Here is a 12,206-nt window from a genome sequence, read left to right as displayed (position 1 = left end):
ATGCAATGTTGTTGTAGCCGTGTTGGTTCCAGGATATTAGAGAGACAAGGTGGGTGAGGTAATATCTTTTATTGGACCAACTGTTGGTGAAAGAGTCAAGCTTGCGAGCTTGAAAGATATTACCTCACACACCTTGTCTCTGAGATTCTTTTAGCACTTTGATGCATGGTATCTCTTATCTGACTTCTGGTGGATTTAGTGCTTTTACTATTGTCAGGTCTCATGTTATTTTCTCCTTCTTGTACTGTGACTAAATCTAGGTGCAATTTTTCACATTTCATTCCTCAAACAATCTAGGTTTGAAAGCACAGCTCATAATGGCACGTGCAAGGAGTAGTTACTTCCCTCTTGCTACTGGTCTTACCACTGTGAGTCTTGTAAGTGAGGATGCATAACAGAGAGAGAGGCTCTGCGAGCTGTTAAAATACTGACAGATGGGAATTGCAGATAATTATCTAATCGGATGGAGGTGGGGAGAAAAGTAGACAATAGGAAAGAAAATCTGGAACAGCCATAAAGTTCATCTAAGAAGGGGCAAAGATATTGCATTCTACTTTACACAGAAGTAGCAAAATTGATTGACTGACGATATCATGTTTTATATCTGAGGTAGTGAAGGGTTGAAAACACTACCAGGGCCCAAGGTAGGCCTGTTCTTAAAGTACAGGTATTTGAGACCTTTATCTTTAAAAGGAGGTGACATTCTTGCAGGTCAGGAAATATCATCAAACTGTTGATGATCCCATTCTCCTACACAGTACCCTTGATCAAAACCCAACAAGAAGACACTGAGGCCTGGTGAACACTACAAAACTCTATAGTTGTGAACAACGGAGTTAGCTGCCACAATACCAAGCATTACTTAGCAGTCAGGTACGTTCAGGATCCAGTCAGTTAACTGTGAATAGAACCCTATTATATACGCTGGTAAAAGGTGAGCTGTTAGTGTACAGCTTTATATTTCATGGCAACATCAAACAAAGTCAAGCTGATGGCAATCACTTGTACAAACCCCTTTCCCTCACACTCCAAAGCATGCCTAGCAGCTTATTGCATGGCTTGTCTCAATTAGAAAATCTTATTGAGTTTGAACTCAGTTGGGAAACTTTGAGTTAACTGACATATTGGCCACTGCTGGAGACAGGATACTACACTGGATAGACCACTGATCTGATCCAATATGGAAGTTCCTCTGTTTTCACTCTCTTCCCGTTTCATACATGCTCCATGTGCCGTTTCTCTTTTTTGCTACAATTAGGACCGTGTGACTCATTCACAATGATCCCAAGACCCACTCTACTTTAGCCTGGAGTGCTGGGTTTCCTGTGTTTGCAAACCTTAGCTCATGTTCTCAAAAAGTTTATAAACGTGGGCTGAAGTTCAAATTCACACAACCTCTCTATCCACAGCTGGCCTCTCTCCAGCTCCTACTAGACCCAAGATCCTACATTCTTATCTTTGATTCCAGGTGGTTGTCCTCTCCTACTATGATGCTCTCTACAGGAGTGGGCTTGGTACAAATTCATGCCCCTCCTATCCTAAAGCAATCTTTTGGGGGGCAAAAAGAAAGGATTACTGGACTCCACTTTCTCAGCTACAGTGTCATAGTACAGAAGGAGCAGCATCTACCATCAGGATTGAGAGGGAGGAACCTTTCAGGCCTGCTTTATACACTATAAAGAAGCAAAAAGGGCACAGAACCATTTAATGGTTAGTTAATGAAGTCATTTGGTCATTTGCTGGTCTCCCACTTATGAAGAAATATTTTGCTATATTTCAATGAGGCTTTTTTTCTCAACCTTCCATTAATAAAGCTTGACAACCCTGTGCACCTGATGGAGCTTCACAACCTTGGTAAGTAGAAGACCCCTGCATGCTCACTGAAAATGACACATATGATTATGGGCAATCTGGGACTGAGAGATGGCCCATAATCCCCACTGGAAGGTTGCTAAGGAATCCCCTGAGGTTTCCTAGCTACTGAGCTAGAAATAATATGGCATCTCTGTCTCTGTAGTCAGTTCCTGAGGCAGAAAAAACAAGAGGAGCCTATTTGCTGCTGCTTGCCTGCACTCTACTTCCAGAAGACCCTCATAGAAGAGAAATGGCTCATGCTTGATTGACAGGTAGCCTGGTAGGAAGAGGGAGTAGCCACACAAGTCTCATAAAAGCCCTGGAGCGTGGCAAAGGCCACTTGTCCCCAGGACCAGAGTGAATCAAAGCTGGCTGTTAGGCCCCCCACATACACAGATCTAAGGTTGGACTCTCCTGGGATGTGTTGGCAGAGAGGGCAGCAGAGGACACATTAGAGTCAATTCATTGAACTTGATCTTCCAATAGGGAATGTTTTGCTGCCATCCTTGAGGACAGAACTCCCAAAGTTTTGCTTGCAAACCCCAGGATTTGCACAGCTCATTGTAGCCATTAGCTAAAGCATTAAGGGTCAGTGTTTTACATGCTTGATTTATATTCATTAGCAATGTCATACACTTTAAGAATAACCCATCTGAGAGATGCTAACTTTTCCCTCTTCCAATGGTAACACCTTTTGAGAGTTAAGGTTGAGCTGACTTTCATTACTAAACCTGCTTTGCAAGATTTAATTCCTGAGCCATGTCAAATAGCACAAGGAATGATACTGAATAGACTTAACTCATGTCAAACTTTCATCGACTTCAGTGAAAGCTTTACCTGAGTCTTTACTCAGGTCCAGTGGGAAGAAATGTTGCCAGTAGTTGTAATTTGATTTGTTCTGTTCTGTTCTGGGAGAGGGAGAGGCTACGGTTTTATAAGAAGTGTATTTTGTTGTTTTCAGTGCTGCAAAAAAATGGATGGAAACTGGACTTGCAGCATCAGATGCTTCTTTCAACCATAACTTGACACCATACATTTCTTATTGTTAAATAAAAGTCTTTATAATGTAGGCTTTATAATGGAAAACAACATAAAACTTTAGAACCTCCAAGTCCACTCAGTCCTACTTCAGCTAATCACTCAGACAAATAAGTCTGGTTACAATTTGCAGGAGATAATGCTGCCTACGTCTTGTTTACAATGTCACCAGAAAGTGAGAACAGGCATTCGCATGGCACTATTGTAGCCAGCATCGCAAGATATTTAGGTGCCAGATGCGCTAAAGATTCGTATGTCCCATCACGCTTCAACTACCGTTCCAGAAGACGTCTCCATACCGATGATGGGTTCTGCTTGATAACGATCCAAAGCAGAGTGAACTAATGCATGTTCATTTTCATCATCTGAGTCAGATGCCACCAGCAGAAGGTTGATTTTCCTTTTTGGTGGTTCGGGTTCTGTAGTTTCCGAATCAGAGTGTTGCTTTTTTAAGACTTTTGAAAGCATGTTCCACACCTCATTCCCCTCAGATTTTGGAAGGCACTTCATATTCTTAAACCTTGGGTTGAGTGCAGTAGCTATTTTTAGAAATCTCACATTGGTACCTTCTTTGCATTTTGCCAAATCTGCTGTGAAAGTGTTCTTAAAACGAACATGTGCTGGGTCATCATCCAAGACTGCTATGACATGAAATATATGGCAGAATGTGAGTAAAATAGAGCAGGGGACATGCAATTCTCCCCCAAGGAGTTCATCACAAATTTAATTAATGCATTTTTTTAACAAGCATCATTAGCATGGAAGCAGGTACTCTGGAATGATGGCTGAAGCATGAAGGGGTATATGAATGTTTAGCATATCTGGCATGTAAATACCTTGCAACGCTGGCTACAAAAGTGCCATGCGAATGCCTGTTCTCACTTTCAGGTGACATTGTAAATAAGAAGCAGTCAGCAATATCTCCTGTAAATGTAAAGAAATTTGTTTGTCTTAGCAATTGACTGAACAAGAAGTAGGACTGTGTAGACTTGTAGGCTATTTTATATTGTTTTGTTTTTTATTGCAGTTATGATACAAAAAAATCTACATTTGTAGGTTACACTTTTACAACAAAGATTGGACTACAGTACTTGTATGAGGTGAATTGAAAAATACGATTTCTTTTGTTTATCATTTTTACAGTGCAAATATTTGTAATAAAAATAATAATATAAAGTGAGCACTGTACACTTTGTATTCTGTGTTGTAATAGAAATCAATATATTTGAAAATGTAGAAAAACTTCCAAACATATTTAAGAAATTTCAATTGGTATTCTATTGTTTATCAGTGCAATTAATTGCAATTAATGTTTTTAATCACAGTTAATGTTTTGAGTTAATTGCGTGAGTTAATAGGGATTAATCGACAGCCCTAGTCTGAGTAAATCTTAGCATGGTCCCAGAGTTATCTGTCAAGGCATGACTCTGCAGGTGATATGTGATATGAAATAACATGAGGCCAGTGCAAATCTCTGGATACCATGTTACCACAGTGTGTTATGCAAAAGAAAATTATGTTAATGTAATTTGACGACAACTAGAGTTTGATGATCAAAAAAATCAGAACAACGGATACCTGTCATCCCAGCACATTCATCTATGAGGTGGTGACATATATTGACCACCTAACCTGTCTTTGAACTAGCATGTTGATTTGTATGGCACTGCAGGAATTACAATTGCAGAACCGGGCTTGTGTAAGGATTTTTCCCCCAATACCACTAACACGAAGGAAGGCTTGTTGGGTGAAAAGCTCCCAGAAGCTCTAGAATACAGGAACAGACACTGGACGTAGATTTTCAATTTATTTTTATCATAAAATATGAGCAATGCCCTTCCCCCCAAAATATAAAAATCACACGTGTTAAAAATAGTTTTAAGTTAAATATTAGATTAATAACACCTTTAGGGCCAAATACTGATGTCCTTATTGGCCCAAGTGAGAGTCCTATCTGATGTAACAAATAATTCAGTATGTTCTTCATGGTTTAGCCCATAGAAGGTACAACAAAAAGCAATGAATATGTTTGTACTGAAACACAGTTTGAAGGAACCTTGATTCACGATAGCTTAGTTATCTGTATGCCGGTTAAAGGTAATCAAAAGGAAACTTGGACCAACATTTACAAAATTGGGTGCCTACATATAGGCATCTAAATCTATATTTAAGCACCAAGAGTGGGAGCTGTGGATGCTTAGTATCTGTGAAAATCAGGCCATTTATTTCAGTGCCTCAGAATATAGATTTAGGTGCTTAACATTAGGTTCTGTTTCACCCATCTTGTCTCTATGGTGGACTTGTCATTTTCCATTTGTTGCAGTTATCTACTGTAACTCCAGACCTCAGTCTGAAACCAAATAAAGCTTTACATAAAGTAAACATATTTGGGCAGCCCAGTCACCATTACAAAGTTGAACAGGTGTGTAAAACAAACAAGTGCAAAACAGCAACAGGTGCACACAAGGGTCTAACAGTGCAAAACGTTCCAAACACTAAAGAGCAAACTAAAATAAAATATTGCATGTGGTGTTATATATAATGGAGCTGCTCATCAGTAGGAATACGTTTTCTTTCCCCTTCATTAAAGCAGGAATAGTATGCAGCAGATACTGCTAGCGGTGTAAGGTCCCAGGGCTCATTGACTGGCTCCCTCCAGCAGCTTGCCATAGATTGGAGGACCTGGTTCTGTGGAGGCAAAGCAACAAGACAGGGCATGGGTGGGCAGAACATCGGTGGGTTTGGGTAGAAGAGCTTTGTGCCAGCTGGCTCACAATCTCAAAAAGTCTTCTGAACTTGTATCCCTGAAACATCATGTTTCATTCCCACATCTGCTGATCATATCAAAGCTACTCTGACAGCCTCCCTTTCATCTCAGGTTCTCTTCTCCAACTCCAGGGCCACCTTTCTTGACTTTGCAGCCATCTGGATATCCTCCAGCTGTTGCCTGAGCTCTATTTCGTGGAACTGGTCTGACTTCCTGGAGCAGTCCTTGTTCACCTCCAGCAGCAGATTGTTCCTGGTCCTCTGTCACTTGGCCCTCACAGCATGCAACCTTTGGGTCACAAAGAGCAATCTCTGTGGCATCCTTCCTTCCCTCACTGAATCTGAAGCTGACTTAGAGCTTCCTAACAAATGAAAAAAGTTTGTGAATGTCTGTTAGTCCCATATGGTTATATATTTTCTCCATGTGGCCAGAAAGAAAAAATTGTATCTTATATTTCAAATACCATTCCTATAGCTTCTCCTGGATTCCAAGTTCAGTTGCAGAATATTTCCAGGAAAAGAATGGTGTGTAACCAGAACCTTTGCACTCCCCAAAATATTTATTTTCACAGGCGAGACTTATTTTAAAGTTGTGGAAGGGGTGAAATAGGGCAACATTGGTGACTATTTCATTCTTATTCCAGGCTGCTGTGAGTAGCTTTTGATGATTGTAATCCTGGGTGAAGATCCCAGAATGGAAGAGAAAGCAGTTATTCCAGACCTCAGAATGGAGACCTTCTGGTTATGCCAGGAAAATCTTTTTGTGTCTTGTACCAGATGAACTGGAGGTGGCTGTGAGTTACAGGGGAGGCAGAGGGAGACTTGCACTGCACTGAAATCTGATAGACTCCTGGAACTTCCACAGAGTGAAAAATTTTAATTTATCACTTCTCAGGACTGGAGCAAAATGAAATCTGCAATCAACCAGCTGTAGCACCAATGAGCGAGCAATACCTCATGTTCCATTAACACGCTGTCCAGTCCTGGGATATTCTTGGTACCTTAGCCAGTCTTTGAGGGCTGTATTTGGTTAGACTATATTTTGCCAGGGTAATGGCTGCAAAGCTTTTAACTTTAGTGTTTCACACCCATGCAGTGCTTTTCTATTAATAACTGCTTTGTTCATCAGGTGCTGTAAGTTACTCCTTTACAGTTTTTTCCCCTGCTTGTCTGCCATATTGAATAGCATGGTCAGTCAGGAGGAATTATGTAATTATGCTGCATCCACCCAAAACTTAAATGAGAGCTGAGATTAGAGGTTAAAACCCAGTCACACGTTTCATAATATCCTTTATAATAATAACAATAATGGCTGCACCCAGTTTACCTGGGTGAGTTGCTGTGACCTCTTCTCGTTCTTCTATGTGGGGCTTCTCCAACTTGTTGTGCTCCCTGGAGTCCTGGAAGCATTTCACCAAAGGGAATCCTGTGATGTGGGACAAAGGTCCTCTCCACCTAGCTATCCACAGCTAAGTGGGTGGGCTCCAAGTCCTCACAGACATCCAAGCTCTGAATCCACCCTCACCTGCCTCCACCGATTATTCCAGGCTGAAACTGGGATCCAGACTTGGGGTGCTGTTAAGCACATGGTCCATCTCTCTGTAAAACAGACAGATCTTTTGGGGCAGCATCGGACTTTGAATTGTTATTCTCAGCCCTCCAGTGGCTTACCCTGAGGCCCTTTATAGCTTCACCTGCACCGTTGTCCAGTCCAGTCCAGTCTGCAGTATCATCATAGTACTGGGCATTCCTTCTCTGGGTCCCAGGGTCATAGGTTTAGCTCACTTCAGCCCAAAAGGTTGTCCAAGGCTTTGGTATTAGCCTCCAGCCCAGTGGATCCATACTGACATATGGGCTTCTAGCCAGACACTCATCTCATGGCTGTATTGGAGACCAGAGACAGGGCCGGCTCCAGGCACCAGCCCAGAAAGCAGGTGCTTGGGGCAGGCAATGGAGAGGACTTCAGCAGCAATTCGATGGCAGGTTCCTCAGTCCCTCTCAGATGGAAGGACCTGCCACCAAATTGCCGCCGAAGAACAAGGCTGCAGCAGTAGAGCTGCTGCCCATCGCAGCTTTTATTTTTTTAATTTATTTTTTTTGCCACTTGGGGCGGCAAAAATGCTGGAGCCGGCCTTGACCAGAGATGACTAAAACCAGAGGTTCTGCAAGCAGTGTGGGACCAAGGACTCTGAGAAGAAGCATATGAAGGTAAGCAACTTCCAGTTAAGGGACAGAGCACAGGTAGATGCAAGATAGGACACAGGACTGGGTGCTTGGGTGCTTGTGGGAAGGGACTGGAGGACCGTCATCCATCAATTGTTGTGATTGGTTGTGGCTGTGTGTTTTCACTGCAGGCACCTTGAGTTAGCAAAACACTTCAGACACCTCGAGCTAGCAAAAAGTGAGACAAGCTAACTCTTGATTTGTCCTCAACCTCAGACCATCTCAGCTGCCTTGTGGTTTGGCGCAACTATAGCTTGACCGAGGTGAATTCGTGGCTAAAAGTGGAGCATGTTAAAAAGAAAACTTCTGGTGCACTGTGAGTTAAATCTCTAGTGAAAACAAAACAAGAGTGAGGTGATCCACACTAGCCCTTACAAACATGTTAAGTACTTCAAGTGAAATGATTAACAATTAACTGGCAGTACAAAAGTCTAGTGTAGGCATACCTATTCAGAGAAAGCAGTAAATCAAAAGCAGCATTCCCAGCCCCAAGCATTCAAAACTCATGAGTTAGGCCCTAAATAGTCATGAGATTGACTTAAAAATCATGAGATTTTAAAAATATAATACCTTTTGGGTCCTTGTTATTTACCTTCTGGTTTTTGAACCTTTCACATACAATTAAATGGTGTTTTCAAACTTTCTTCTGCAACTATAAGGGATAAACTGCCTTTTTTAAAAAAAGAAAAGCTGAGATTGCATGTCTTCAGGAGCTAAGGCTTTACAAAAAACACCAAATATTGTCAGACTCACAATTAAAATGGCAAGAGCTAGCAACACTGAAGTTTATGTCCTATATAGAGTATGATAAGGGAAGTTCAGAGAAAAGAAGAACTAATCTCATTGTGCAGGCAAATATCCATATTTCCATTGAGCATGAGCCTGGGCTGTTTATAATAATAATTAATAAATAATAAAAATAATAATTGCCTAAGATTTTAAGGAATGTGAATAAACTATATATACTTTTAACTCCTGGCTCAAGTTGTGTTCTGGGTTTTAGCTACTACTGTAACTAAGTTATGAAGGCTTGAAACCAAGGAATTTTATCATGTTTCTGGCCAAGTGATAAAGCGATAATGTCTGAACACAAAGAAAACTACGCATAACATTTGAATTATTGTGTAACAATGAAATGAGGCATAAGGTTTGTTGTGCCCTGCTTTGTCACAAAATGACTGGCATTCTGGTCATTTGTGGTTCAATGTAATGGGGGTCTGGTTTGGCAGCTCCTGTCAATCCAACTCCCATCTAAATTTCTCATGTTTTTATATTTTAACAAAGTCCAAGTCTCCCAGGCACATAAGGAACAGCAGACGTGGTGGTCCAAGTTTTCTGTTTTCTTTTAGAAGTAGAGGTCTGTTATTGTATTTCCAACCCTCCCCTCTTTTTTTCTGTAGTCTCTAGTCCTTATTAGCTCAACTGATGATCCCTCAGAATCCTCCTCCACTAGAACTCCTAGCACCAGGAACCCAACATGTAGGTATTAAAGTTTGTAATAAAGTTGTGGTTGGGTGCATGTTAGTAAAGTTTGTTTTGTATAGATTTTATCTAACGCAAAGCAACTGAATGGAATTTTCTGCCACTTTTGGCCATACAGAGATGTTTTGTTTGAGGTCTGCTTATTGCTGGCTTTGAACTAGGGCTCACATGACTTTCTATGTAAAATCAAATTATTGGTCACACATAATTCAGCTCCTTTTCAGAAAATGTGTAAAGCTCCATTCTGAGCTCTATTAATTTAGAAAAACATTCCAGCATTGCAGATTTTAAGCCAAAAAAAGTGCTGTTGGGATAGTACATTGTTCTCCATTTTTATCCTTTTTGTAGCTAGGTTCTAGAGAAATTATACTCTAAGACACATTTCACATGGCATAGATAACATGTTCCCTTTTTGCACATCTTGTTAGTTCCTGTATGTGGTGTAAACCAAGTTCCTTGTTGGATATGTCTGTCTATATTATCATGCAGTCACCCAGAGTGGGGATTTCAGAGGCTTCGTAATATCGTACTACAGTCAGTGTTAGCATTTAGGAGAATATCCTGTATTTTGGGATTGGTCCACACAGAATGATGTCCTATCTCTTCCTTGATGAGTTATGATGCTGCTTTGAACTTCCACAGTCACAAGGCTGTGCTATTACACAATCCCTCGTCCGATACTTTCACTTGCATTAAAGAGTCTGCATTCACCTGACATATTCCCTCGGGAATTAGTCATTCCACTTTTATGGCAATGGGGCTGTAAAAAAGCCTTAGATAGAGACACAATTATTGGAGGTGCTCTGTGGAGCAATTTCCATTTAATCAACTTTAATTTATCTGACTTTCAGACTCATTATCCATCCAGATCCTTTCCTCATTCTTCTTCATTAATATTTATCTCTATCTTTCTCTCCATTTTGGTGACCAGATTCTGCTCTCAGTTACACCAATGCAAGTCCATTGGCTTCCATATCAATATAAAGGGAAATCCCATTTCATTGGTGTTGCATTGGTGCAACCTAGAGGAGAATTTTAAGTCCCATCATCCCGCTATTTATTTATATGTATATATAACATGTTCATCACTGAGGACTCAGATCTAATATTAGACATGCATATATAAGAAATCATTAGCAGACATATTTCAGGCCATTCTAAAAAGTTTAGAGTCACACAAGCCCATAAATGAGGAGCCACGGCTATTTTAGTTGACCGTAGCTTATGTCATCCCACAGGCTTCTTCATGATTCAAGTTTGCTTCTGATCTGCTGCAATTTCAGTCTAAAGGCAGTTTTCCCAATGACAGATGACAGAGTGAGCTACTGTACTACAAGATCATTTGAAAGCAAATTCTACTCTTTTTAAATTATTGTCTACTCAGCCAAACCTTCATCATGCACTTCAATGTTTTCTTTCAGTTATTTCTTTTCCATAAACAAGGGATGCTGACCCAAAAGCCACGTCCTAGAGATGATGACTGGCCACCAGTCAAGGCTGAGAAGTGCAAGAAGAGGAGGAAGAAGCAGCATGAAGGTAAATGGGAGGATTTCTAACCTGTGCAGCCCTCTTTGGAAAGGGCCCCTGGCTATCTCAAAGTTCATAGAATCATAGAATCTCAGGGTTGGAAGGCACCTCAGGAGGTCATCTAGTCCAACCCCCTCTGTCTGGAACTTACCTTAACAGGTGAATTTGCTGAGGATTCTAAAATTGATATGATGAAGCTTTCAGGGAGCAGGCAGGGTTTCCTCAGCAGCAGATTCTAGACTATGGAATTCCCTTCCTCACAGATATTGGGATGATCTGAATCTCACCCTCTTCAGAGCTACAGGCAGGACCCCATGACAGGGTGAAGCAGTTACTGGTGAGCAAAGGGCTAACTCAAGATGAGCTTCCCCCTCCTTTTGCATGGTGTTCAGGGGAAGGGCTATAAGAATGGCTGCTTGGGAGATATGAGGAAGGAGGAGAATTGCCTTTGGGAAGGCAAGAGGGGCTTCTGTTGTGCTGAACTCTGCCATAGTTAAAAACTTCAATTGTCCCAGCTGGGTGAAAGACGACAGGAAGTCTTTTAATCATATAAGCATGTAATGTAAAAATGTTGTTGAAAGAAAGCCCAGCATGGGGTCCAAGAATAGCATCAGCCAAGGTTGTCTGAACTGTTCATTAGGGAGTTCGACTTGCAACACTTTGCTGTGGCTCATTTGGCAAACTAAAAGCCATCCTGAGCAGCTAGGCTTGGTTTAAAAAAAAATGTTACCTCCCACAGACTGACCACAGGAAAATAAGAGCAACCTTGCCCAGAATTTCCCCATGCTACTTCTGAAAGTGACTAATTGGGCCTTTCCTGTAAGCTGGGTCTGTGTTCATTCAGCAAAGGAACTGCAAGCATTAGAGACAGAAGCTGCATTTTCCTCTAGTCTTTTCTCTCTCCCTCTTTGTCTGCATTTGTCTTGTTTTGTTTTAAGGTGAAATAGAACAAACAAAAGCCTCAATCACCAGGGACTGGGACTGTTTGTGTTTGTTCTGTGCCTAACACAGTAGGCCCCTGAATTTGCTTCGGCTCTCTAGTCACTATTGCAATATAAATATTAAACAGTAATAATAAAATCTGAAAGCCAAAAGCAACCACATAAAATGGAGCCTCTCTTTTTCCCAGCATGGAGATTTAATATCCTCTGAGAGACTGTTAAGCAGGAGATTTTCCAGCTGAAAGACTATAGAAGTATAGAGAGAGGAAGTAAGGGAAATGGTTAAAACTCTGTTTTATTTGATTTTTTCATTTTGAACTGCTTTAAGTGTTTACTTTTTATTTTCTCTGTATGTGAGTTGAATGAATGTTGAAG

At 41.0% G+C, this 12,206-nt stretch overlaps 1 long non-coding RNA gene across 1 annotated transcript; it reads left to right on the top strand.

Annotated features, from left to right (window-relative positions):
• Window positions 1-1,647: 1,647 nt before the first annotated feature.
• On the top strand, window positions 1,648-2,089 carry LOC120407880. Its single transcript, XR_005600298.1, has 3 exons — window positions 1,648-1,710; window positions 1,815-1,854; window positions 2,018-2,089. It is a non-coding gene; the product is annotated as an uncharacterized LOC120407880 (long non-coding RNA).
• The last annotated feature ends 10,117 nt before the right edge of the window (window positions 2,090-12,206 follow it).

This window comes from Mauremys reevesii, linkage group 6 (assembly GCF_016161935.1).
Source record: "Mauremys reevesii isolate NIE-2019 linkage group 6, ASM1616193v1, whole genome shotgun sequence".
NCBI classification, from domain to species: Eukaryota; Metazoa; Chordata; order Testudines; family Geoemydidae; genus Mauremys; species Mauremys reevesii.
Note: the sequence above shows the minus strand (reverse complement) of the source record. Positions and strands in the feature narration are given on the sequence as shown.